At 43.6% G+C, this 26562-nt stretch overlaps 2 long non-coding RNA genes across 3 annotated transcripts; one reads left to right on the plus strand and one right to left on the minus strand.

Annotated features, from left to right (window-relative positions):
• Nucleotides 1-17050, minus strand: LOC121074121. Of its 2 annotated transcripts, none has more exons than XR_005822142.1 (3): nucleotides 16918-17050; nucleotides 10673-10819; nucleotides 1-402 (listed from the first exon to the last, which is right to left on the minus strand). It is a non-coding gene; the product is annotated as an uncharacterized LOC121074121 (long non-coding RNA). The 2 variants fall into 2 exon arrangements; XR_005822141.1 differs by having other exon boundaries at nucleotides 10663-10819.
• Nucleotides 16919-25560, plus strand: LOC121074122. Its single transcript, XR_005822143.1, has 3 exons — nucleotides 16919-17239; nucleotides 19622-19828; nucleotides 25356-25560. It is a non-coding gene; the product is annotated as an uncharacterized LOC121074122 (long non-coding RNA).
• Nucleotides 25561-26562: the final 1002 nt, after the last annotated feature.

Raw genomic sequence — 26562 nt, forward strand, 5'->3', positions numbered from 1 at the left:
TTGCTGTTAAGGCAGCTTTATTGTAGCATCATTTCCCTTCAGAGTTTGCTTTATTAAGTACATGGCATGTTTATTTTCTGAGACAGTTAATTTTTACATGCCTAAAAACTAAATTACACTCAATTTCAACTATTGGAAATGACTGGAGTGAAGATCCCTGCAAGTCAAAGCTGCTGTCAGCTCTGTGACTATATGCTTCATCTCTTGCTTAGCTCTGTTTAAGGGTTTATCTCATTTCCGTTCGTATTTTCCCAATGAAAGGAGTCTCGGCCTCCCTGGACGTCCTTGCGGGACCGGGCTTGAACCAGCTCCTCGCAGCCCCGGCTGGTCAGCACCAGGCAGTGCCTGCAGCCCCCGCAGCCAAAGGGAGGTGGTCTCGGCTCCGTGGGCAGTGCTCCAGCTCTGGAGGGGAAAAAAACAATGAGAATAAATTCAAGTCTTATGAAATCATTTGTTTTTATGCTAAAGGACTTGCTTTTATTCTCAACAATAGTATTTGTTTATGACCACCAGTAAGAAGCTTCAAGCAGCTTCCCCAGTGCTGAAGAAAGACTTGTGTGACCGCTCGGACCTCTGACATGTTATTTGGATTGCACCGAAAGAAATACTGGGCACAACAGGAGCCAACAAACCTACTCCTTTATGGACTGCAAACCCAACTTCCAAACCTGCCAGAAAAGGAGGATCTAGGTTTGTGTTTAGAGGAATTGCTAGCATCAATATGTGTAGATTAAGACCTGTTTGATTTACTTTGCAACTTTGCATTTCCCCGCACTTTCTGCAAAATTATATTCTGTAAAAAATTGCATGTTCATTTCCTCTTCTCTGACAAGATCACAGCCTGGCCTGAGCTAAATAACTGGTTTAAAAAAAAAAAAAAAAAAAAAAAAAAAAAAACACTGGAGAATGTTAATTAGTTAAAATGCTTTTGTGCTGCAAGAAGCAACACACACTGCATGTGAGTGATTCAGTACACAGTTTTCAAAGACATTTTTTAACCTTCATTTTCATTTTATTATTTAAGTGCTTTCAGCATTTCCACTTAGTCACCCTTTACAATGTCTCCTTGTTGCAGGAAAATGACTTCTCTCTTAGCCTTTCAAACGATTAAATGCAGGGTCTCATTCCTCGGAAGTCAGCTGCATCTCTTGGGGTCTAATTGGAAGAGGAGCTGCGTTAACCAGCACAGGGACTGCAGGGGCTGCGGACAACACGTATTTTGTCTAATATCTACAGCACAACATCATTTAATGCGATGTGTTTGTTTTTTAAGGTTACCTGAATCCTCAGTTTCTGTATATCTGTAACAAACATGCACTTTGGCATCAAGCTGACTCGTTGTTACCCTGGTCACCGCGATGCAGCCACACCATTTTGTCTGCTCGCAGGGTGTGGGGAGGGCCTCTCCTGCACACAGTGGCTCTGGCTGCTGAACACCACCGGCTGTTCTGTGTCAGAGAACTCGTGCCTGGGGGCTCTCAGAATCTTTATTCACATTCCTGGACTGCAGCACCTGTTTTCCATTTTTTTCCAGTAAGGTTTTGGGACAGGAGGAAGAAGGAGGCAGGATGACAGTGCATTTTTCTGGTGATGCTGCACTGAAGATACCCGAGGGAAGGGGAGAGTCTGTCACAAGGGCTGGAGCACTGGGACAGCCCTGTCCCGTCCCTCCCCAGCTATGCCCGGGGCTGCGCCGCCTGCATCCCTTCCAGCCCCGCCATGCCCGGCTCGGCGCTGGGGACGGGACGGCCGCCCCGGGGAGGTGTCGGGCTGCCGGTGGCTGTCCCGGGGAGGTGTCGGGCTGCCCGGGAAACTGTCGGGCTGCCGGTGGCTGTCCCGGGGAGGTGTCGGGCTGCCGGTGCCGTGATGGGGCCGGACCCGCAGCCAGCGGTGCTTGTTAGCACTTGTTCCTGCAGGCGAGAGACGCAGCAGCTTGAAACAGTTAATTCGCTTTCCATAATCATACTTCACATCACACAAGTCTGATTAGCATAAGGAAATGCAGAAGAAGTCAAAACGCAGAGAAAAAAATTCTGAGAAACAGATTTTCTCTTCCCTCAGGAGTTAAAGAACAATAAAAAAAACCACGACAACTATTCTGCAATCACCCCTGCACACAGTTTACTGTTCAGTAATAGTGCTCACAAATGTCGGCGATACATTTCATCTTTTTCTCTGGCACAGCTAAATTTCTTAATAGGATGTAAGCTCAAGTCCCAATAACTGATAAAACAGACTAACCATTTTTTTTTCTTTGACACCCTTTCCAATTATATTTTAAAATCTTCTTTGGATTCATTATATTCTGTAATCCTGCCAATTTGCATCATTTACTACGATGCCTTCCCTTTGGAAGCAACAATCCCTTACACATTCACTGCTCTGTCAAATTTATAGAACGTGGAAACGTTCAGATAATCTTTCTGAAATGGTTTTCTAGGCATTTGGTAGCCCATTTTATTTTTCTTGTACTCAGCTGAGAGTGATCAGGAAGAAATATCAATAAAACGTCATTGCATAAAAGGATCTAAAAGAGGCTGCAATTATTTACTATGTAGGCTTCATTGTACTCACACCCTACCCCTGTTATGGGAAATTACCTCTGCTTTCATGTACACACTTCGATAAATGAAGTGCAGTAAATCAGAGACCTGAGAACGACACTGGCTGTGCCTTGCATAGCACAGGCCAGTTAATAAAGATCACTCTGTTCTAATTGCAGAAGATTTCATGCAGCTTCATAACCCGTAGTTCCAGATACACCACCTACGAGATGTGAAAATCAAAATTTTATTTTATTGAGCTACTGTTGCAATTCAGCCATAGCAATTAATGACTCACAAAACAGCAATATTAATTTACTGTTGATGGCTACTACCAACCCTTACTGTTTAAGGTTAAAATCAAATTAAACACCTTAATAGATTGGAAAGAAAAATTTAAAATGCTATTGACAGGCTGCAAGTTCTGTAATGCCAAACACAAATTATGGGCATGACCTCTTTCTCTTTTTATTAATTCAATACTGTGCCCAAAATACAATACTGGTAAACATTTCAAAAAATCACTTCAAGGCAAATACTGAATGGGCTGCTATGGAGATAAGAGTCAAGAAAGCAACTGACAGCTGCATCTTTCAGGCTCAGTGTGGCTTATGCCAAATTCCATGTACTGTGTTTTAATTGAACCTAGCTCACGTTTCATACATTTTATTAACGTACCCACTAAACTACTGGAGTGTAGCAGCCAATCACAAACTAGATGAAATATTTACTCTGTGCTTCAGGGACTGAGAACTGGGAAGACAACACTTTATTCCACTCATGCAGCTCACCCCAGCTATTCCCACCCTTGGATGTCACAGTACATAAGGAATGGGGCAAAAACCCCAAATCAAAACGTGCTTATGCTCACATGCTGCAAGGAAAAGCTTGTGAGCAAAGCCTTCAGACCCCATCTCCAGGGGAATGGGAAGAAGGTGGTATGAAAAACTCTTCTCGTGGGTACGTAGCATTTTTTCAGGTGGCAGCTGCTGCAGGTCTTCCATGACCTGTTGCCAAAGCCTGTTGGAGGGGCACCAGATGCCTCTGAGGGGGGAACACTGGGAGCAAGGGCCCTGGGCTGAGCAGAGCAGGAAGAGCTCGGACACCATGGGCGCAGCACGGGGTGAAGGCCAAGGGTCATGGATGCAGCAGCTCCTCGTCAGCCTCTCACTTCGTGCCACCATCCCAGGAGGACAAATTAACCCCATATGAGGGGGCACCACCTCTGTGCCCAGGAATGCCCACGCCTCTCTTTCAAGGACCAGATTTCCAAGCACGTGTGATTTTCTTCCAACAACTGTCTAGGACAAGAGTTTTGTAGAAGCAACGAGTTAGAAGAACTTCTAATTACTTCAAATATTATTAAAATATCATTAAAAATGAAATACGCACATTTGCTTATATTCTTTGCTCTTTGATTGCTTTCTGCCTTTTAAGACGACAGGAATCTTGACATCTTTATAAGAATATTCATAAATAAAAGTTAGGATGATGAATCGTGGCATTAGAAAAGCTGAATTTTATACTTGTAAGACTTCCATACAATGAAAGTAGTTACCCATAAGTTCTGAAAGAACACTTAGCCATCTAGAAGCCACGTATGAACATTAGCCAGGTAATCCTGAACTTTTCATGTTGCTCTTTCCTATTATCTACGCAAAATTAGGATGATCAGAAACACTTGAAAACCAGAGGGCCCTGTGGTTTTGTGTGGCTCAGCACACGGAACATCCCCAGACTCAGTGGCGGGGGACACGATGGTCTGTGATGGTCTGGAGCAGTGGCCCCGGCAGCGATGGGGCTTGCAGGCAGCCCCCTGACCTCCAGAGGGAGGCTGCCAGCACACAGCTGGAGCCCCGCTGGAAACACCAAGTGTCAGGGGGAGAACTGCAGGTTGGGGGGACTGCAGGCAGATGGCCAAATAAAAGGGAGCGAAGAGAAGAAGTTATTTCTGTAAAATGACTGTGGGTGCCAAAAAAAAGTCCCTACATGACTTATGCCATCAGTGCTACAGACGGTGTGTGTTAGCTGTGCGTGAAGCCGGTGCTTTTCCGCAGAGGGTGCTGCCGTGACAGGGAGCCCCGGTTCCCAGGCCCTGCCCCACCGAGCGGCCGCTGCACCAGGAGGGCTCCGGCCTCACTGTGGCCACCCTGGTGTGGCCTGAAGGCCCTGCCATGCCTGTTTTCAGAAACAAGAAATGATAGATTTCTGTTTTAAACCATGGCAGCCAAAGTGGTCATTCTTTTCACAAAACAAAGACAAACCAAGGAGATTGCTTTTCTCCCCAGCAGGAGCAGAAAAGGAAGCTGGCCCTCCCTGGGCACGCCAGAAAGGCAGCTCAGGTCTGCAGGCTGCAGAGACCTTCCTCCGCAGCAGGTAAAACAGGCCCTGATAACGCCCTTGTGCCTCAAAACAGCGAGCCTTGTGCAAGCACAGACAAATTGCTGTCAACAAGTACTGCCACCGCTTGTGTTTCTTTCATGTGGCAAGATTTATCACGGACTATTTAGGAAAAAAGTGACTTCTGGCAGGTTGTATTTCGCAGGAGCAGAACAGTTGAGTGCACAGGTGAGAGGTGACCTCTCCTAGCGACCCATGTGCACTCACTGCTGCGCTCACAGCCTGCCACAACCAGCACAGGATGGCACCATGGCCGTCCCGACCCTTGCCAGGAGCACCAGCCATCCCCGGCACCCTGCCAGCTGCGCTGCGTGTCCTGCACCACGACAGGGAGATGCACTGCCATGTCCCTGGGATGGGGTCACAGTGCAAACAGATAGAATGGATGGGCATGACAAACATGCGGCAAAATAGATGATCACAATTAGCGTAGCAAGCAGTGGTCTGTCAAGAAACGCTACCCAAAATCTTCAAACTAAAAAAATGACTGTAGCAATATTGCCGTGGGGACGATTGATTTTGGAGTTGTTTTAGCTCCTTCCCATTTCTCCCTCTTTTCTCCCCCATCCACCTACAATTCTTGCAGTCAGGTACTGCTTGCCTTTCATGAAGCCATTGTTTCCAGTGAGTGCCCAGCCCCTTTCCCCTCATCATCCCTGAGTAGGTAACTGGAAACGTAGATAATTATAGGAAAAGGTTTTCAAACACACACTTTTCCTAACTGACACATGCTCAGCTCTTGATGTGTTCTGTGCCTGTTCTCATTAAATTTTATACACAGCAAACCTGAACAAAAAGCTTGTGCAGTGTTAGGGAACAATGATTCCTTTTTGCAAGTAAAGAGGAGATTTATGGAGAAAATCACTTGAATCTGACAGTCACTGACATCAGTGCTTAGTTCATGAAAAGTGAGTGGGACCTGATGGATCCCTCTTCTTTTCATCAGAAAGCTGCTGTTTTTCTTGTCTTGGCTTAGAGTGGGAAGTGAATAATGAGCATGTTGATGATTAAAAAAAATCTTACCTTTTACTTTAGCCAAAATTCTTTGCACTTATGACATGAATCATTAAAAAATTCTGATTACACACCCCAAAGCATTTCATTAAAGAATATTTTTTTCAAGCACCTTTTCTGGAAAAAAAAAAAAAGCAAAAGAAAGAAAAATCTATTCTGTGAGAACAGCAGCCACAGTAGGGGAACACAAAAGAGCCTGATTTTGAAAAGGTGACCTCCTCCTGTGCCCAGGCGACGTGAAGCATGCACACCTGCGCGCACGCTCACCATGCATCATCACTGGCACACAAATGGAGCTACATTTATAACTAGCAATACACTGTTTGTCCAAAAAGGTACTCACTTACATTTAACACCCGCTTGATGCATGATCTTCCCTCCTTCCATTAACAATCTCTCTCTTTCAGCACAGTGCAGAGAGAGCTTGCAGGCCAGGGCTATGAGCAAGGAAATTGCCTCTAACAATTCTTCTTCTTCAAAATAGAGTACCTGAAGATTACACTTCCAAATGCCACCTCAGTGAGAAACACTGCTCAATTTTCTAGGTGTGTTAGAGTTTTATTTCAACTTCTTCTGAAGTATCAGTTAGAGCCCTGACAGGAGGCAGCAACTGCTTTGCTAAGCTATAGATGTGCCCTATGGACAGTCCTTTCTTCACAAATAGATGGTGGAATAGACACAGGAACCTAATGCTTTCTAATGATCCTTCCAGCCTTGTCCCAATTAAATAAAGGTCAGCTCCAGAGGCCAGACAGGTAGAGGCTGAATGAGAAGACAAATCAAAGCACTCTGTTTTCAGCATGCTGATTCCTCCCCATTTATTTCTGTCTGGTTTCCAAGCAATTCACTCAGAGCATGGACAGAAAGACAGCCACGTAAAAACTGAGTGGTTAGAACAACACGAGGGAAGGCTTATCTTATTTGGTTATGTTTTCTGACTTAATTCCTATAAATAGCTTTTTGGAGGGGAGCTCCATTTTCTTCTGTCATGTGGAAAAGATGTGCATGTACAATTTGAATTTTTGTTAAATGACATCGCAGCAAAAATAAACTGCTCCAGTACTTTCCTGGGTGGATTTAACTTAAGCTCAGAATACTAGATCAGCTTTAAAATCTACCTAAAACTGTTGTTTCCTAATAACCTCTTTCCAAATCAGTCCAAGCTGGACACTCCAGCTCATCAGGACCACGTGGGTTATCAGCATTAGCTTGGAAAGTCAAAGCAACCCCAACACAGAGAAGAAAACAAGGAGGAAGGAAGATATCAGTTATGGTCACTGTCTGCTACCAAATCCCACATATATGGCTGCACCAATAGCCACCATCTCTTGGACTAAGTTGTGTAATATTTGGGGACTTTTCTTAGGTTAAAGGGAGATTTGGGGATGTCCATAGGACAACTCTTTGACCTTTACAGCAATCACATACAACAAATAGCACAGGCCCCAGGGCACTGCTTGGTTCCATGGGATGGACTGTGGGGCATGCCGCTGCCATGGCCAGCTGGCCCCAGGCACCCAGCAACGCTCCAGAGGGCTGCAGAGAGGAGGGCTCTCTGGCAGGCTTACTGTTTCTTTACGCTGCAGATAGCTGTAAATTCATGCAACAGAAATAAATCACTCTTCTTCTGTAACGCCAATTCTTTTAACTTCCCTGGGTCAGTACCTTGATTTCAGAGTCGCTTGAATTATTTAAAATTTGAATTGACGGAATCACTTCTTTTGGTTACAGTATATTTCAGAGGTATTGTCTTTAAGTCACACCTACTTGTGTCATTTATTTATTTTACCATAAAAAAATATATTCACTTGTATATACCCCTCCACTTTGTCTCTATACATTTGTGTAGAGATCCTTCTCCAGAGAGAACCTTAATTTGCCTGTAAGGTATGAGCAAATGCCGTGCACTGGAAGCTGAAGAGGTGACTTGGAGTGCATAAGCGTCCTTCTGCAACCGGGAGCCCTTGCAGACACTTCCACGTGTCACCACCATACACGCACTGCTCGGCACAGACCCCAGCACCCCCAGGAGGACGGGGCTGTGCACAGCAGCTACACCATGCATTAAAGAGTGGAGCAATTTCTCCTGTCCATCTCACCAGGCCCATCTGCTAAAAATAATTAGCCTCTGTCCTGTTACCTTGAAAGAAAAAAAAACAGTCCCACTTCATCATCAGCCAGAGACTGTGGCTAATTGGTATTTTCCTTTGGTTGTACATGAGAAGCTTTTTGTATGATTTTGTGAAATATTTTAGCTCCATCAGGAGAGAGAATGTATAATTTATTTTGTTACTTGATAGAATTAGTTGTTCTTAGCTTGCTCTGGCAGTATAAATTGTGAATGCAATATTTTCTAGAGTGTCCTTTCTCTATGAGATTAGTAAATTTAATTTCAAATTCTGTATTCACAACTAGTGCACTGGCTGAAGGCAAGCTGTCGAACAGATGACAAAGGTTATTACATTTTTTAAATTATATTTTAAAGATGTTTAATAACTGTGGAGAAAAGACCTATGAAAATGGAAATTGTCAGATTAAAGAACAAGCTACACAGTTCTTTTGAAAACGTAAAGTTATTTTTCCTATCACCCCTTAAAGGGACAAGGTCTTGTTCTCAAGACCAAAACCCCCAGCTAAAACCAGGATTTAGCTGAATCCACAAGTATACTTTAGAAATGTATTCTAAATGCAGATACAAAACAAAATATATATTGATGGTCAGCAATTTCCAAATATAGTTTTAAGACTTTTGATCATCATCAACATTAAAATTCAACTCGAGTTCAAAAACGTGTATGATGTTTTCCTGACTTGTGGTCAGCCCAAGAGTTAAGCTTCTAGGGTTAAGTTCTGCCTTGGTCTTGAGGCAGCGTTACAAACATGAACAAAAAATCAGCTCCACAGGGAGAATTTACAGCTTGATCATGCAATTTTGAAATAAGTGGAAGTTTTATATGTATGAATTGGAGTAAGACTGAGCCTGTGGGGGTTTCTGTACATAACGCAGAACCCACCCACTCCTCTGCAGGCTTCTGGTGCTCCTGAAAAGAGCAAATTCTAGTGAAAGCTAGTGGGTTTTGCTGAGTCGGCAGGTGCAACTGAAAACACACAGTAATAGATGCTGCTTCAGAAGGCAACTTGCTGGTTTTCACCTTAGTTTCAAAACATTTCCCTCTTGCCTTTGAGAATAAATAGTAACAGGGAGTAAGTGATAACAGGAACTCTTAGCTTCCCCAGTGGAGGCGATCTAATAAAGCACACATTGCTGGTGTTCGGCTAATTGAGGGTGTGCAGGAGCTCGGCTTGCACCCCCAGACATAACACACCCCGCCAGCAGCCCCCCCACCCCCGGCTCTGAGCACTTCACAAGCCTTGCTAGAGCCCACGTGCTCAGTGGGGAGGCCTTTGTTCTCATTACTGCTGGTCTGCTCCTCTGAAGTGATAGATAACTGACATAGTCTACAAGAGAAAAAAAAAAAGTGTCTTTTTTGGTAATATCTTGGCTTAGAGATAATTGAGTACCGCTTATTAGAAACTCTTTGGGTTTCTCATAAGACCCTTAGAGTTTAATCATCCAACAGCCTCAGAGTTGCGCTTTGTAGCTCAACACCCCTTGCTCCCCAAAAGTACCCTCCCCACAAGATGACAAAAAAAACACAAAAAGGGACCTGCAAGAGCTGTTTACTGTGGATACATTTGATCAACTTTCCTGGTCACTACAGATGCCACTAGGTACTCCACTTATCCCAAGAGGAGGAAGAGTGGAACAATGGTGGAAATTGGATGTTTCAGTCAAATCACAAGCAACTGTCTTTACTCTCCTAAAATTTAAAAGCTGCTATTTGGAGGGTGTTCTCTGAAGGAAAGCAGCTATTCAGATTAGAAAGTCAAACCAACCTATACCTGAAGAGCTAGTTACAACGTATCCCACATATTCTGTAACCTTATAAGTTGTACTTGAAAATTTACATAAATTTCCATTTTCTTGGTCTTTCAATTTTCTTACGGTACACGTTAAGCTTGAATTATCACTTCTACCTCTACCATTGTCTAAGCCAAATACTGCTATCAATAGATTCCAATAATCACCACTTTCTTTAATAGTTTGTGGGAGTAAGGTAGAGCAAGTAGGATACTTTCTTTTAAGTGTAATACAAAAGATTTTGTACTTGTCTGTACCTAATTCATAATAAGGTCATATGAAGGTTTTACAACTATTCTTAATTAAGGAATAACATTCACATGAACAGCTGCTTTTCGAACCCCGGACATGATCATAGTTAGCATCTAGAGAGCAGCTTGTACCATGGGAAGATACAGCCCTGCTGCCAGGGGTGAAGGAGAGGTCCCTTTGCTCTGTCTGGCAAGGAAGAAGGCCTTGCCATCCTCGTGGGGACCACTCTGTGCAAAGAGGAGGGCACCAGGCAGGTTCCCTCACCCCGCACACCACAGAAATTGAGCCTGAAGGAAGAGAGGCCGAGCTGACGGGCGGTCCAGCGCCCTGCCCAGCCTGGTTACCCCGGCTAGCTGCAAGCTGCTTCTCTCCGCAGAGGTTTCTCGTGAGGTTTCTCCCTGGCAGCCCCCAGACTTCCTCAGTCAGCTACTGAATGAGGAGGACATTACGATGCTGCACTGATTGCCTTGAGAACTCCTAAAAGCCTCTTCACAGCACTCTACAAAAATCAGGCATATTTGATCTACTCACAGGAGATGACCATGAAGAGGTGGCACCAGCAAACGGAGCAGCTGCAGCTGGGGTGGCCCCCGAGGACAGCTGGAGGGCTGCAGGAGAGTTGGGGGCAGTTCCTCCGGTTGGCATCCATGGGTCAGGCTGTTTGTGAAGCTGTGCTGCCCGCTTTAACCTTCATTAGGTCAAAGTGATTTTTCCATGCAACCAAAAAAAATTAAAGTCTGTTTAGAAAAGAATGTAATGTTTTTTTTTTCCCTCCCCTTCAGAATCGACTGACTAACTAAAGTTGTCTCTGAAATGAAAAATCCTGCAGTGAAGGTACGTCAGTTTTCTAAACAAGCTGGCAACACTGGGGTTCTCGTGGCTGTGTAGGGCCATGTAGGCTTCCAGCAGGGCCACTCTGGGGACAGTACTGCTTGTCTGAGTCCCAGCTGGCCTCAGGTGTAGGAACCCAAGCATGCATGGCTCAGCAGCCTGCCTCAAAGCCCAGAAAGAGGTATAGCAACATCAGCACAGTCTACTGAATCCAGCTGAAAACGGGATGATTTACTATTTAATTATTGGGCTACATTGTGCAAAAGACTTTTGTGGCTTGATTTCAGTTGTTGTGTACAGGAGGTCCTCCATTCAATAGTAAAATCATTGTTTTTTTTTAAAAGTAATGAAGAAACCTGGGGGAAAAAGTTTGGACTTCATGATGATAAAAATGAGGTAATTACTATTCTGATTACTGATGGCTTCCTAGGAGCCTCTGCTTGACGTCATGCTCCCCATGCAGGCATACAACAGCCCCACTTAGTAAATATATAACTGTACAGACTGAAACCAAAGCATTACTTCTTAAAGTGAAGGGAAGTTGAATTATACTGGTGGGAACAAACATGAGGAGAATTATTTTAAAATAAGTTTGTTAAAGGCCTAGAAAATCCATAATCAGGAAAGAAAGCTTTCAGCTAGAAGGAATACAATAAATTGCCATCTTTAATACCAATTAGAAATGGGAAAGTAATCAGTAAGAAAAACTTCAGACATTACCACAGAAATCCCTGGAAGGAAGGGCTTTGAAGGAGGAAGAGTTCCAGATATTTTGAATTTCAAGCCTCTAAAGGTCTGGTAAGAAAAGCAACAAAAGAGTGTTTTGGGGGGTATGTTTTAACATACCAGGGATTTCAGTGATGCAGAAGTACCAGAACCACACCAGCATTTCAAATGGTCCAGCCAAATGACCGACATCACTTGTCATCAAATTAAGGCAGTGCATGCAATGCACTACACAATTAAATTCAAAGTGCTAAAAAGTCAAAAATATACCTAATACCGATCAGCACTGCTTTACAGGTTAAACAGCCCTGATTACATTTGATATTCTGTCTGGATGAAAAAAGAAACTGCGTATACTTCATATTATTATGAAATTGTTTTGCATGAGGAGCTTTATAAATGAGATCCAAAAATCTGTTTTCAGCCCTGAATATGATGGAGGTAGGGAAATGTCATTACCGAGGTTCCCCAGTGACCTCTCCTAGGTCTGATACAATTCAAAGTTCCCTTTAACAACTTGCAAGTGGCAATCAGCGCCGGCAGGACTCAGCCGGAGCACGGCAGCCCGCAGGCACCCACCAGCACCACACTGCTGCTCGCCTCAGCCAGCCCTCCTCACAGCTCCGGCTGGCCCCACACAAACCAGCCTTCCTGTTAGGGCTGTGAAGACAAAGAGGAGAGGAGACCCACAGAAATAACTTGAGATCTAAAGAAAACATGCAGGACAGTAACAGACCTAAAGAACTCATTAGGCTTTGGGTTTATCATCACTGAACAGAAACGGGACTGAATTACAGCATCTGAATGCTTTCAAGAGAAAATAGTGGGTACTACAGTGCCCCGTGAAAAACGTAGCAAAAGAAACTGGTGGAAGTCAAGGCCAGACAAACAAATCCCTAGGAAAGCTAGCAGTTGTTCCTTATCCAGCACTAGGAGATGATCCACTGCTGGAGTGGTCCCAAAGGAAGCACCAAGTCCTCTTGGTCTCCTGAAATCAAAGTGAAGCAGTAGGTGAGGAAGAGCTCTGGCAATGGTACAGAAGTGAAAGAATGCATGGAGCATAAAGATCCCAGCTGTATCAGAGGTCAGAGAGCACTGTTTGGCCTTTTCTGACCACACAGAGACTAACTCTGAAATTCAGACAAGGTGTCCTGGTTCTGGTTGGAGAGAGGGAAGAGCTTGCTCAGTGCATCAAGAAATCACCTCGCTGCTGACTGCTGCTGCCTGCAGCACCTCCCCTCCAATAGCAAGCTCTTCACGCCCGCTTTCAGACTAGGTCCTCAACACAAAGGTTAAAACTCGGTCCCCACTGAAGACACCTATGTCTAGTACTGGCAGAGGGCATTGCTCTGTTAGGAACCAAATATTCCTCTAAAATAGACTAACCCAAGGCATCCCTTTTAAAGTATTTTTTAATAATTATTTCCTTCTCCCTAAACACTGGTATTATCTTAATTAAGAACCACCTCTATAATCAGCACTAGCTACCATCCACTTTCACCAGAGCCTTTCCCTCCCCCCCAAAAAAAAAACAAAACACATTCTATTTGTTGTTAGTTATAAAAATATTTTCAACCTCCTAGTCTCAGAACTCACAATTATTGAAAACTTGTCAGTAAAGCAGAAAAAGACCATTGCCTACAGGCAGATCTGGCACAGAAGACTCCAGCCCAGGAGAGGCATATACTCACAGGTCATGAGAGCATGAAGCCATCCTCACACAAAGCTAACCTCTCATCGCTGCTGATGTTTGGGCTGTTTTGCCTTGCAGCCCCTCTGTTCCTCTTGGGATGAGAGATGTACTCCATTCTGCAGACTACCATGCAGAGTTTCATGTGGCTGGTATCACAACAGCACTGTTTGCAACCCATTTCTTTTTCACATTACATTAGCAGCTCAGAGTTGTGCATGTCTGTTTTCCCCTGACAACAGCTGTTACTTGATTCCTGCAACTGGCTTGCTTCTTGCATCAGCCAAGCGTGGATAGGCATTGTGGACATAGAAAAGCATTATCACACTAGAATATACTTAGACCACCTTCAAAAGGTTGATGTAAAAAATAGTTCCACAACCTTAGATTCAAGTTTACATTTATTCATCTCATTTATTTTTTATAGCAATGTTTTTGTTGGGTGTATTATAAAAAGCCTCCTACACATTTTCTCAGTGAAGTAAGTTTCCTTTGCATCATGAACAGAAGTTCTGACTTGCTTTACTCTTTAAAAAGAAACAGAATTTAGAGAGAGCTTTAAATGCTTAGCCAAGTTTAAAGGGTAGCCCTAAGGTTTTGTAAAGCCTGTGAGAATATTAACACAAACAGTAAATAAAAATAAATAAGGGTTGTTAGAAGGCTGACTTTCTCTTACGTGTACCAATGGACTCATGAGTTAACAAGTATTAAGATATATCCAGTATTGCATGTTATCTTTACTCTATCTACTGATGTGTTAGGCTTATATGGCAAGGTTTTGGTAGCTGGGGTGCTTAGCTATCTACCAGTGTGAAACCACCACAACTGGTAGGAGTTGTTGGTTTGCTTTTTTAAAGCATGCAGTGCTTCTTAGCTTCAAGAAGCTATTTCCATCAGTCCTTCTGCTCCCTGTTTTTCAGAAAGCCAGAAAACACAAATATGTTGCAAAGATTTGCAAAACACCCTGAAAACCCTGATGTTTCTTGTTGAACATTTGACACACGTTTCACCTCCACCTCTCCACACACATCCTGGAGTGGGCTGGTAATTAAGGACTATGGCTTGTCTTCTGAGTGCTGCAGACACACTAAACATGCAGTCACCTCCATCTGTTAACTTCATGGAGGTCAAGCACCCACAGAACTCCTAATGTCCTCCTGAATACCTGGACTGACTACTCTTGATCACCTCCTGCCAGGCTCATCTTCTATTAATCAGCAGAAGGAGAAGGTGGTCACAGTCTGACCACACTTACTCTGTGCTGTGTTCCTCGAGTGACAAATTATTGCTGAGCAAATGCTCAAGACACACAAATTTCAAAAATGTAGGTTCAGACAATTTCTATTAATGGAGCAGTTCATTCAGTACAGGACTCATTACATGCAGATTTTTACGGCTATATCTCACCAGTTATCGGCTTCTCATTTCCTTCAGAAAATACTCCTTGCCAGCGTATACCAGTCTCAGGAAACACAAGAAGTGTGTAATTAAATTCTCATTCATAGTGTTGCTCCAGCTCTCCTCTCTAATTTATTACCACCCCAGGGTCCCGTGCAGGCTTTGCACTGCGGACGCCCACCTTCTGTTTGTCCCCCCAGCTGAGAGGGGAGTGGCAGTTGCCCAAAACCTTTCCTATCGCTCTGCCAACTGGTCAGGAAGCTTTTATCTGCAAACAGGGGTGTACCACCCCATGCTTTTGTTTCAAGTTATAGGAAAGAAAATTGGCTTCTTTCAGAGCCTAATAAAGGGTCTGGTTTTAAGTCTGCTAAGGGTAGAAGATGAACCAATTCTCACGAAGGAGGCCTGAAACTGCCTTAACCTGATACAGAAAGGTCTTCCCTCAGAGTCCTCCAATGCAAAGCCCCAGATCACCACCTGGCCACATCTCACGCTAATGGAGACAGGGTGAGACCTGAAGAGGAGGTTCAACACGTTGGATTTTTTGAAGCAACATACCCATGATGCTTCAAACCCTCACTACTCAAAATCACACAAGCTACAGTGGCGGAAGTCCAGATTACCAGTAGAAGAATGCTATCAGCCTTTTTGCGTGCAAGCTAAAGGACATTAACTTCTGTTCAAGCCTAGACAACATTGGTTTTAACAGCATAAAAAGCATCCAGTTCTCCCAGTATCATATTCTTCTCATAAATCAACTCTACATCTTAGATTCTCCTGGATGCACAGAAAAATTTGTGCGTGACCCCATTATTCCTCTAACAACAAGACCAAGCATGCACTCCTCTTGGCATAACACATGTGAATACTCACTGCATGCCATGAAATATTAAAGGATAATATGGCAATAATAAGATGAATTTAGGAAACAGAAAACCCCATAAGTAATGAGGTTGCAGCATCAAAGCTGGTTTCTCAGCCTGAGATTTCTGGAGCTCCATCTTGGCCCTTATGGAAAAGTCTTAAAGAGTGAGTCAGCTTTTCCTGGTAATTACTGAGAGGTTTTGTGTTCCTGTAAGCAAAGCCGATCTTTGCAGAAATACACATGCTTTAATGCTGAAATACATTTGGAAACCATTATTATTGTTCCACCAAACAATAGATCCCCTGAGAAGCAAAACAACATTTTCTATTTACACATCTGTACAAACTGCTGTTTAAAGAAGGAAAGGCTGATTTGCTTGATACACAGGAGAATTGGTTAGTGCTCTTACTAACCCAAGTTGTACATCACGAGGGATTAATTTGTGTTATAAGAAAAAAGCAGGATTTGGCCTTTCATCAGAGTAAGAGCTAGAGCTGTCTTTATTCTTGCTGTAAGACTGCTTCTACAGCCCCATTGACCCTCTCCAGACCTTTGTAATCTTATTTTGTATTACTACTTCTTGGAAGCAGGGAAACTGCATACTCCACGAAGCAAGTCTGGAGTAACTAGCACAGCTTGGAAGAGCAGCACTGTGATGGAGCTGCACGGATCATGACAGAAGGAAAGCCTTCTGCAGGAGCCCCCTCCAGCTAACGAGGGGCAAGGCTGCACAGGGCACTGCTGGAAAGGAGGCAGGGAAAGACATCTCCACTATGGGCCTGGGAGGACAGGTCAGCCTTGTTGATAAACCACTTCCACACCACTGCAGACAAGGCAAGGAGTCAGTATTTTGCAGCTCCTGCTAATATAGCACTCACTGCAGGGACCTAGTCTTCCTCTTTTCCCCTTCCCATACTGGGAGCGCCACCAGATGTACTGTTACAGAACTTGCTGGAAATAATTCCCACTGAAGCTCTAGCTGATAGCTTTGCTAGCGCAACATAGGTCACAGCACAAAACGCAGCATACAATAGACCTACTTAGGATATGCAACAGAAGTACAAGAATACTGCAAAAACCCTACAGGCCAAATTTAAAGTGTCTCCAGAGTATTTCAAGCACCTTTTTAGGTCCAAACATACTCGAAGAATGACATTAAGTCAAGCTTGAACTATAGCTACAGAATGATCCAATTTTAGTTTAGTCCCAAAGAAGTCATTTATGGAGAGAGACCTGGTAAGAAACCTGAGAGAAGCCTTCACTAGTTCACACTCACCTCCTTTGGTGCCCGCCAGGCAGCTATAGCCCCACATCCTCTACATACTGCTTATGCTGAGGTTCACCACATCACCATGCAAACACCCCACCTCTTCCCCCAGGCCATCCTGCCTGCTCCTATAGCATACGCACCTCCTCAGCCTTACCCTTTCATAGCCTCTTGGAGGAAAGCAGTTGATTTTCTCCAGCTGGTTGAAGCCAGGCTGCCTTGCAGATCCTTGCTCTCAGGAGAGCAGCTGTGAGCCCTCCTGCTCCTTGAAGGAGAGCATTGCTCCCTTCTGTGGACAGCTGGCCACTGCTGCCTTCCTTCCCTAGAGCAGGTAGGTTACGTTCCCCTGGGCCACAAGCAGCTTTTCCAAGCTGACTGCTCCTTAGCTGTGCAAGGGTAAGTACAGTGCCTCTGTCTTCATGGTGCAAATATATTTGTGGTTTAGAGAAAGCATCCTTTGTTTGCAAGGGCTTGCCTACACACTTCAGCTAAAAAGCTTGCAATCTAATCTATTTTATTATTATTATTATTATTATTTTTAAAAGCACTATTTAAACACGAAGTTGCATTACGTGTTTTTCAGATGTTAGAAAAGTTGTATTTTAGGACTGCTTTCTTCAGTTCTTTCTCCTAAGCAAACTTATGTAAACTTCTAGATTTCTTAATTGCTATATGAATGCACAACTGGAACAGGCAGCACCTCTTTCGAAGGGTGCTTCGCTGACAGAGTTAGCGTTGTCTCATTCACATTCTCCTCCAGCTGTGCTGTGCATGAAGGTGCAGATATGATATTATTTCACAAAAATTCATTGGGTAACTGAATAGTATCAGAGCATTGTAAAAAAAGCTATGTATTTTACTTTCAAGCCAAGTTTCAAAAGCATTGTTTTCCTATATATCCTATCTTTCTTTTTCGTATTTATGTCTTTCCTTTTGCATTTTCTCTTTGAATTATTATTGTAACTGAGACATGATTTACATTTAGTATAGCTGAGAACAATAAAATGCAACATTATGTTATACAAGGCTAATCTTTCCTTATAGAAATCTAATTCCAAGGAGTAGTGTGTATTCACTGATATAATATGATCTGGGAAGGCAGATTGTTATATTTAAACAAGTCCCAGATAGGAATTTGTTATGGATGGCAATCCCTAAGCTGTTACACATACATTTGAAGCACATTTGTAACGATATCATTATGATCATGAAATGATGTTTAAAGAGTAGATGACATTCTGTTGACTGTTTTATTTTCCCTGGAATAATATGACTTCAATGTAACAAAAAAACAAACAAACAAACAAAAAAGAATTTCACCTCTTTATCTGTCTCTTGTGCTACCACATGCTGAAAGAATAGACATCTACACGGACTATAACTAAAACCACATGCTTTAAATTAAAACATAGTTTTTGAAATATGTTATGGAAATCCTATCAATTTGGGAATGCTAGATAAGTAAATTTAACATAGGGAAAAGCAGAAAACACATAGCGAGTTAATAATATACTGAAATGCAGTTCTGGGAAGAATGATAAGAATAAGTGACAGAGATAGAAGGGTGGTTCCAAGCGAAGATCATTAGCATGTTAATTCTGAGCACAAGCCAACCTTGACCCTGCCTTGTGCTCAAGCATGGGCTGATATAGCACAGCATATTTTGCAGCTAAACAATAACTGACTCTTTCTATGGGAAAGCTGGAGAACCAAAAAAAGACAAATTTCTGCCAGGTTTCCATTACTCGGTACTCTTCCCCTCAGCCATTTATCTGGGAATGAGAAATGGAGGCAACTTGTCTTCATTTCCAGCCAGACACGTTCCTGCTCTGCTGGGTGTCTCGGCATTAGCCCGGGTGCTGGAGCTGCAGCAGGGCTGAGCTCCTGCGCTCCTCCCGGACTGTGCTCTGGGGTGGCGCAGTCCTGCAGGCCCTGCAGACAGACACGGCAGGATTCTGGCTCTTTTCTGGGCTTGGCAGTGTTGGAAAATACTTCAGGCCTTGTGGCATGCCCAGAATACCCATGTAAATGTGCGTGGGCAAGGGCGTACTAGGAGACCTGATCGACAGCCCCATGGTGCTGAGCATTGTGGTGCAGCCCAGCAAGCAATGCTCTGGCTTTGAGAATGGTAAATTATCCCAGGTTAGATAACTTGGCAACAGCCCAAAGTGGAACATAGATTTAGGAGTTTGGAAATTGAGTGATTTTGGGTGGGGTCTCAGTATTGAAGCGCAGACCTACCTTTAAAAACACTGAAATAGAAACAAACACTTTCCTTTCCCTTGGAGACTCTAAACAGAATTGAAAAATAAGCTGAACAAAGGACAGATCTGTGTTTTAAAAACACCTTTCTTTGGAATTAACTGCACACACCAGAGTATCTTTTTGATATTATAGCCCTGTTTTAGTGTGTGTGCATGGGGAAGTGAGGACAGGCAGCACTGGACCTTTGGTCTGAATGCTGTGAGTTTTGTCATTGAAATCTCATGCAGAATCTTGCATCAATATAACTTTTTCCATTGTATATTCTGAAGCTGCAGTGTTGTCATGACAAAGCACCAACAATCTTCATGTCAAGCCGTGGCTAGCCTACCCTTCAACATTAAAATGGATGAAATGGAAGTCAATTTTTCAGCTTCCAAAGAGTCTGTGGTAGGAGGGGAAATCATCTCCACTGTACTTGACTTTTCTTATCTCCTTTTTTCATTTTCAGCATGGCTGGAGGATTTAGCATGTTTCTTGCTAGCACCAGGTCCCCCAAAAGAGAGCAGAGGTGTTGCAGTGCAGCTGCGGGTGTGTGGCGGGCAGCATCATCCAGCCCCCCGGGTCTGCCCCATGCGGTGTTGCATCTGCCTTGGTGGGCCTGGGCAGAAGAGGCAAATACTCAACAATTCTGACTGAATCTTCCTAAATGATGGAGGTCGGTGCTTCCTGCAGCTGCTGTGCGGTGGTGTTGCTGTTGAAGATGTTACTCATTCACATGAGAGGCTATGTTGGTTAATGGAGAGGTCAGGGTGGTGTTGCACAAATATTTGGGAAGACACAAACTCTGTCTTGATAATGTTGATATATGCTAAGAAATTTTACATTGAAAGTGGTGGGATAACAAGGAAAATGGAGCCAAGTTCATCCAAATTTTTCTGTTATATTCTGCTGTTTACAGCTTCTTTCATCAAGAAAATGAGTGGTGTCTTAAACCCATAATCCAATCTGGCTACAGCACAAATGTCTACTTTTTAGGGATGTTACTTTCTCATCTGTTTCCAGATAGACTGGACATCATCTGATTTAATTGATCAGAGAGTTACTTTTCCATTCAGTAAGTTAAAACTGCATACACAAATATCTGGTGTATCTGTGGAGGAGAGCAAGCAACATTTCTAAAAATCCAACCTTAGGATGATACTGTGGAAGAGGTAGCAAAGGAATAAGATAAAACCAAGAAATAAATTGAAGATGGGATGTGATAAACAGGGGCAGAAAGCCCTATTGCTTCTGCTGAAGCAGAGCATTCCCCTGCCTGGCACTGAGGATACCCTCTACGGAGACCATGCGTGTCTCTCTTTCCTGATGGAGGCGAGTGTGTTGTGACAGATTTTTGAAACAATTACAATTTGGCTGTGGAAATACTGCAGGAAGAGAGAGGAAGAGGTTCATGCCTGAAGGTGCTTTCAGCAACATATTCAATGAAAAATACATATTTTAAAGCATGAGAAAGAACAAAAATGCAGTTACATACAGAAACAGGGTGCATTTTGTAGTGATCTTTTGTAGCATGGCCCACAAGGAAACGGCCATTGTTACTATTCATACAAGCGCTTAAAAAGCCACAGTGTTTCTGTAAGTAAGGTGAAAAATAAAGCCATTAATTTTAGGGCAGCTTAATGAACTGCCAAAGGTGCCAGGTTGGTGCATTGCCTTTGCTGCTGAAGACCTTTCCTCTCTGCAGAAGCTGAGAAATTCACCTTCTCTTCTGAGCGAGCCTTTTTCTTGCTGTGGGGCCTTAAGTCCCCGACACACATGGGCTCTTCTGCTGTTCCCAAGGAGCAGCCGAAATTCAGATTTTGTTCATACTTCTAAATACCTAAGAATTCACCAGAAAGGTGCCGCTCAACACAGAAATGGTGGAAAGTGCAGGGTAAGAGAAAGGAAGAAAAATGCTGTGCTCTGCCATGTCTGCAGACATGGAGCTGTGGGACAGCGGGGGCAGCTCTGGGGTGGCGGGGCAGGAGGAGCAGAAACAGCCCTAACATAGCAAGAGGGGTGTATGTAGAAGAAAGAAACATAAACAGTGAGGAGAAACAAGAGGCAGCAGCAGAAAGTCAGTTTGACCAGGCAGGGCTCACACATCAGCCCAGGTGAAGCACAGCCACATCCCACAAACAAACGGGCACGGCTGGGGATGGGGAAACCTCAAAAATGGGGAGCTGAAAGGATGACGAAAAGAGAAAGTTTTTGGTGAACTACATACCATAGGCAGCCAGCTAACATGCTGACATGACAACATTGTGATTCCATCGCTCACAACCCGGTACATCACTCCCACTGAAATGTAAGGGAAAATGTAACAGGTGACCTGAAAATCCTTTGAAATATGGTAAAATAAACTAAAACGCATGACTGGGTATTATGTGCTGACCTCGTGCCTTCGTGTGATACCTGATTTCTATAGAAACCAAGAAACTCAACTGTAGGCTTCCCAGGCAGGTTTGTGTCACTTAGTTGACCTGAATTCAGCCTGGAACTGTTGCTTTCAGTTTACATTATCTTTGTGTGCTTTATATATCAGTGAAACAGAAAATGTGGGATAAATTACATCTCCCATTAAAAATGGATGGGAGACTCATGAGTTCTCTCCAATGCCCACGAATCTCCTAATTGATGAGCATTGTGTTTGTCACAATACAAGCGCTGACAATGAGATGCACTGATGGTACAGCATTAACACGCAATAGCAGTGCATGTCAGCATTGTATTACAAACCAGTAGACAGTGCCTTCATTGTCCCTTTCTCCATTGTTACTAGAGTCGTCCCTTTGTTTTTCTTCTGTTCCCAGACTTTTGCTCATTTTGGTTAATGATATCATGCTATGATACTATAAAGCTGGAAACATTTTAGCGCCAACCAATCATTTTTCAAGGGCTTACTTTTATTGTAAATTAGCTTGTTAGATTTGTAGAGCAGCCCACTGTATGCACATTTGAAAGCAGAACAGAAAAGATCTGCTGAAGTTATGATTAACCCTTTGTGGTTCACCATGTGCAGTCTTGAAGGGTCCACTCCACCAGTGAGGCGTTTGCATACCAAAGACCCGGAGTTAAAGGCAAAAATCCACATGGCTTCCTTGGAAGGAGAGAGAGCCTTCAGAGGCAAATACCCTTGCCACCTAAGGATCTGTTTCTGTAGTGACTCCTTTCGAATGCCTGACCAAAATTTAATGATCCTAAAAACCAATATTTTTTTCATGGGTAGTTTAAAACTGGTTGTATGTTTTAAATTGCAGTTATTGCTGCTAGATTTGAACATCAGTAAGCACTTCTTTATTGTGCAGGTGATGGAGCACTGAGACAGGCTCCACAGCCTCTCTGGACACCCTGTTTCCTTGGAGATCTTCAAAAGCCTCCTGGACGTGGTCCTGGACCTCCCCTATGGGTGGCCCTGCTTGAGAAGGGGTTGGAGCAGATGGACCCAGAGGTGCCTCCAAGCTCCACCATTCCATGATTTCAAAAGAACATATTTATAAATAAGAAGCAAAAACCTAAAATGCTTTCCATTTCAGAGTTACTTTTTTTTTCACTGAAGATCTTTTTTTGCCTGTACAATTAATGCAATTTTGTGTAAAATTGATACAGTTTAGCAAAACCAAATATTTCAGATAATACATTTTTGTTCACGTCAAAAGCCCTTTGTTCATTGAAAAAGCACTTAATGGAAATATTTTAATCAAAGCTTGAAAATATCAGATGTCTTCAATGAAAGGTCAGGCCTCCAGAGCAGAACAGGGAGCAAATAGCTCAGGAGGGTTAATTAGGAACGAAAGACTAAACAAAAGCTGGGAGTTTGAATGAGAGTCTCTGAAGGAAAAGAGACACTTAAGATACATTAATGGATTTTGGAAAACAGGATGGACTTTTTGTATAATGAAATCCCTCGTGTTGGGATGAAGTTCCAGGCCATGCTAAACTGCACATTATTTAATGCAAATACAGCCTTGTGTTTATTCTGCTACTTACTTAGATATGTTCTAACAGGCTCCTTGGAGAGCCACCCAAAGAGTCTCATGTCGGTCCTGCCACACTGGCAGGGCATGGGATGCTGCTGGCACCACGGGCGGGCACATCGCCCCGTGGCACTGAGGGCTCCCTGACCCACTGGCCTCCCCGAGCACCAGGGCTGCCTTTAACTGCTCACACACACACCCACACAGACACACACACACCCCACCCCCACCCACCTACCCACCTCCCCCCGACCAGCGTGTAAGGGGACCTGCGGGCACAGGGGCTGCTGCAGGGGGTGGCCCTGGGAACGCCATGGCAAGGATAACCCTGGGAAGCTCCCACTGCTTCCCCAGCACGAGGCAGTCACAGAGGCAGGATGCGGGGCTGTCCGGCCGAGGTACAGGCATCAGACCGAGGAGCTGTGCCATCGCCCACTGAAGTGCAGCTGACACCTCTTCGTGCGCCTCGCCAGCCCCTCAAAGGTGTTTCTGTAGAGGGCTTATGGAGAAATCATTAAAGATGAGAGCTCCTTCAGATCCCCACCCTCTGTAGGAATCAGTAGGTCACCAGAGTGCTAAAGCTATTAAATATTTTGTCTGTGAACTTTTTCAAAGATCCTCAGGTATGTGAAGAACATGCTTAACTGGCCATGTCCACAATAACAGGTGCAGAAGCTGCCAGCAGCATCAGGGCAAGCATGCGAGCCAATTGGGATGTAATATCAGACTTTCAAGTAAGAACAAACCTGCCATAGATATGTCTGACGTTCCCGATCCTTTCATACGGTACATCCAATTAACCTTTATTTACTGAGGAGTGATGACACTCTAATTTGATTGGCAGCACTGGTCCTGGCGCCAGTGGCTGGAGTTCAGAAACTCTGCTGGAAAATCATGCTTTATTAATACATCATTAGGCACTTTAAATGGATTCCAATGGTGTATGTCTAAGGAAGGAGATAATTCAGCATTTGTTAGTTGCTGACAGAATACAGAATTGGAATTTATAGTGCAAGTCTTAACGTTAAAAAACCTAATGTGCCAGCAATTGAATTACAGTATCGTTTTGTAGCCAGCACGTCAACTGCTCCTTTAGCAGAAGGAAGGGTGAATGCTAACGATGCTCCTCTGCTCAGATATAGAGGCAAGAACACTGTAACGTAGTTAAACCATCTAGATAAACCTGAATACAGACAAAGCAGCAATTTGATATTTTTGTGAAGTGTTTAGTCCACACCAGTGTTAGCTGAATGGCATCCCTTAGAGGAGAAGAATATAGCTGGCATTATTTTTTTCTTTAATGAGCTCAGGCTTTTCCAGTCTGAACCATCTTCTCCAACTTACAGTGAATTTTATCTATATATCTATATCTATACATATTTTAAGCAGCAAGAGGGTGGGTGTACTCCACATGATGTAACATATGCTTACAGCATATCAATGACTAGACAACAGAGAAGAGCTTCCTGACCAGAGATGCTCTACATCTTCATTCTGTCTTTTTTATGAACTCGGCAGAGATTTTGGTTCCCACATTTCTTCTCTACTTTAATCTTGTTCCAGAAAAAATACAAGACAAATAAAATGAGGCTATTCTGCTTTAATATAGAGACCAGTATACTGACTACTTATTTGTGAGACAGGAAATTAAAAGAAACTTTGGCTAGAATCAGTGGGTACAGGTATGACTGAAATGCCCTTCATGAATAAATATGTAGTGCTCTCCTGTGTGACGGTGTTTAGGGTTTCTCCTGAGAATGTATTTCACAGTGATTAATGTGATTACTGGTAGAGGCTGGTGACAGCACCGTGTCACCGAGCAGGTGGGAGGTGGCAAAGAGGTGGCTGCCCCATGCCTCTGCCCCAGCAGCATGGCAGCTGCAGCACACTGCAAGTGCAGCAGAGCTGGCGACTCTGTCCTCGCAGAGACTGCCTGCTCTGAGAGCAGGAATTACAGGCACAGGGGGTACCAACTCTAAAGAGGCAGACAAGGAAAAAGTGCTGCATTGGACAAGTGGAGGAAAACTGGAGGAGAAAAAGAAGTGGCAGGCACAAAGAGAGAGAATAAATGGATGAAATGAAGAAAAAAGCCATCACAAATGTATGAGAGAAATTGCAATCACACAAAAACAGAAACTGAACAGCATGCTGTAATACAGGGGCAACAGGCTATCCACTAGATTGTGGGAAACTCATGTGGTGAATTATACCTTTTTTTTTTTTCAGAATGACCATTTCTACCACAGCCTCTAAAACAACCTGTCCTCCCTCAACCTCTGGGCACATATAGTCTACCAGGCCAGGCACCCTGGGGTGCTCAGCGTCTAATAACTGACCCTCACCACAGCTCCCTTGCAGTGTGCTGAAAATTTGGCTGGAGTAAACCTCAGGAGAAGATTTCCTCCTACAGTTTGTGGCAGAAACATAAACTCTGGCCTGGGTTCAGCTTTGTACTGAATAACGCATTCACCACAGATGATGTCTAGTATGTGTCTTACAAAGGGGACATGCTGATTTCATAATTGGTAGGGTACCCCAAATTGCTTGATGAATTTGTTTTCTGAATTTTCCTGCTGAAGTGAATCTATCCTCCACCCAGCAGCCATCAGACGATGCATTGCCTGTCCTCCTGAAAGAGCTTTGTATTTTGGGAGGCTGATCCTTATCCTGCTGCTTGGAGAATAAAAGCGGAGTCATACTGAGCAGAATTATCTTAATGGTTTTAGAGTCCACAAGTAGTTTATGGAAAATCAAAAGTTCCTTTCTTCCCTCCTTTGCAGTGAGGACTTCACTGGATTATCAGAAGAATGAGCAAAATAAACTAGGATAGCAGAATGAGGAGAAGGAACAAGAAATGAGTGGTAGAAAACCCATCAGATAGCTGACAGAAGAAAGCAAACATCAGAGATAAAGGGGAAAGCACCTATTTAGGTGTGTACAATTATTTCCTTGCTTCAGGAACAGGGCCTGGTATATTTATCTGCAAAAGCAATTCACAGAAGCATTGTTATTGCAACTCTCTTCATAAAAAAGGAAATAATTGGAGGAGATAATTCTGTACCTTGAGGGAAAAGAGGTACTGGAGGCCTGCATAGCAGTGTTTAGCATACGCTAAGGTGGGAGTTGGTGCAGTAATGTCAGGAGGAAGATGTCATACATACAGCCCAAACCCTTCTGGACAGGTGATTCGGATTAAGGCAAGTGATAGAATTGGTAGGGAAGTGATAAAATGTAGAGTGGGAAAAAAAGGGGAAATAAAAAAGCATTCAAAAAATGTATGGGGTTAAGCAAAACCTATGGAGGGGCTACTACTTTAATCATGCAAGGCTTTAATGACATGGACCCCGCCGAGTCTGCAAGCAGCATGCTAGCAGAGGTGCTCCAGCACCCGGGGAAAGCCCAGACCCAACACCACGGAGGAACCAAGTGCAGT

Source organism: Cygnus olor, chromosome 8, assembly GCF_009769625.2.
Source record: "Cygnus olor isolate bCygOlo1 chromosome 8, bCygOlo1.pri.v2, whole genome shotgun sequence".
Classification (NCBI taxonomy): Eukaryota; Metazoa; Chordata; class Aves; order Anseriformes; family Anatidae; genus Cygnus; species Cygnus olor.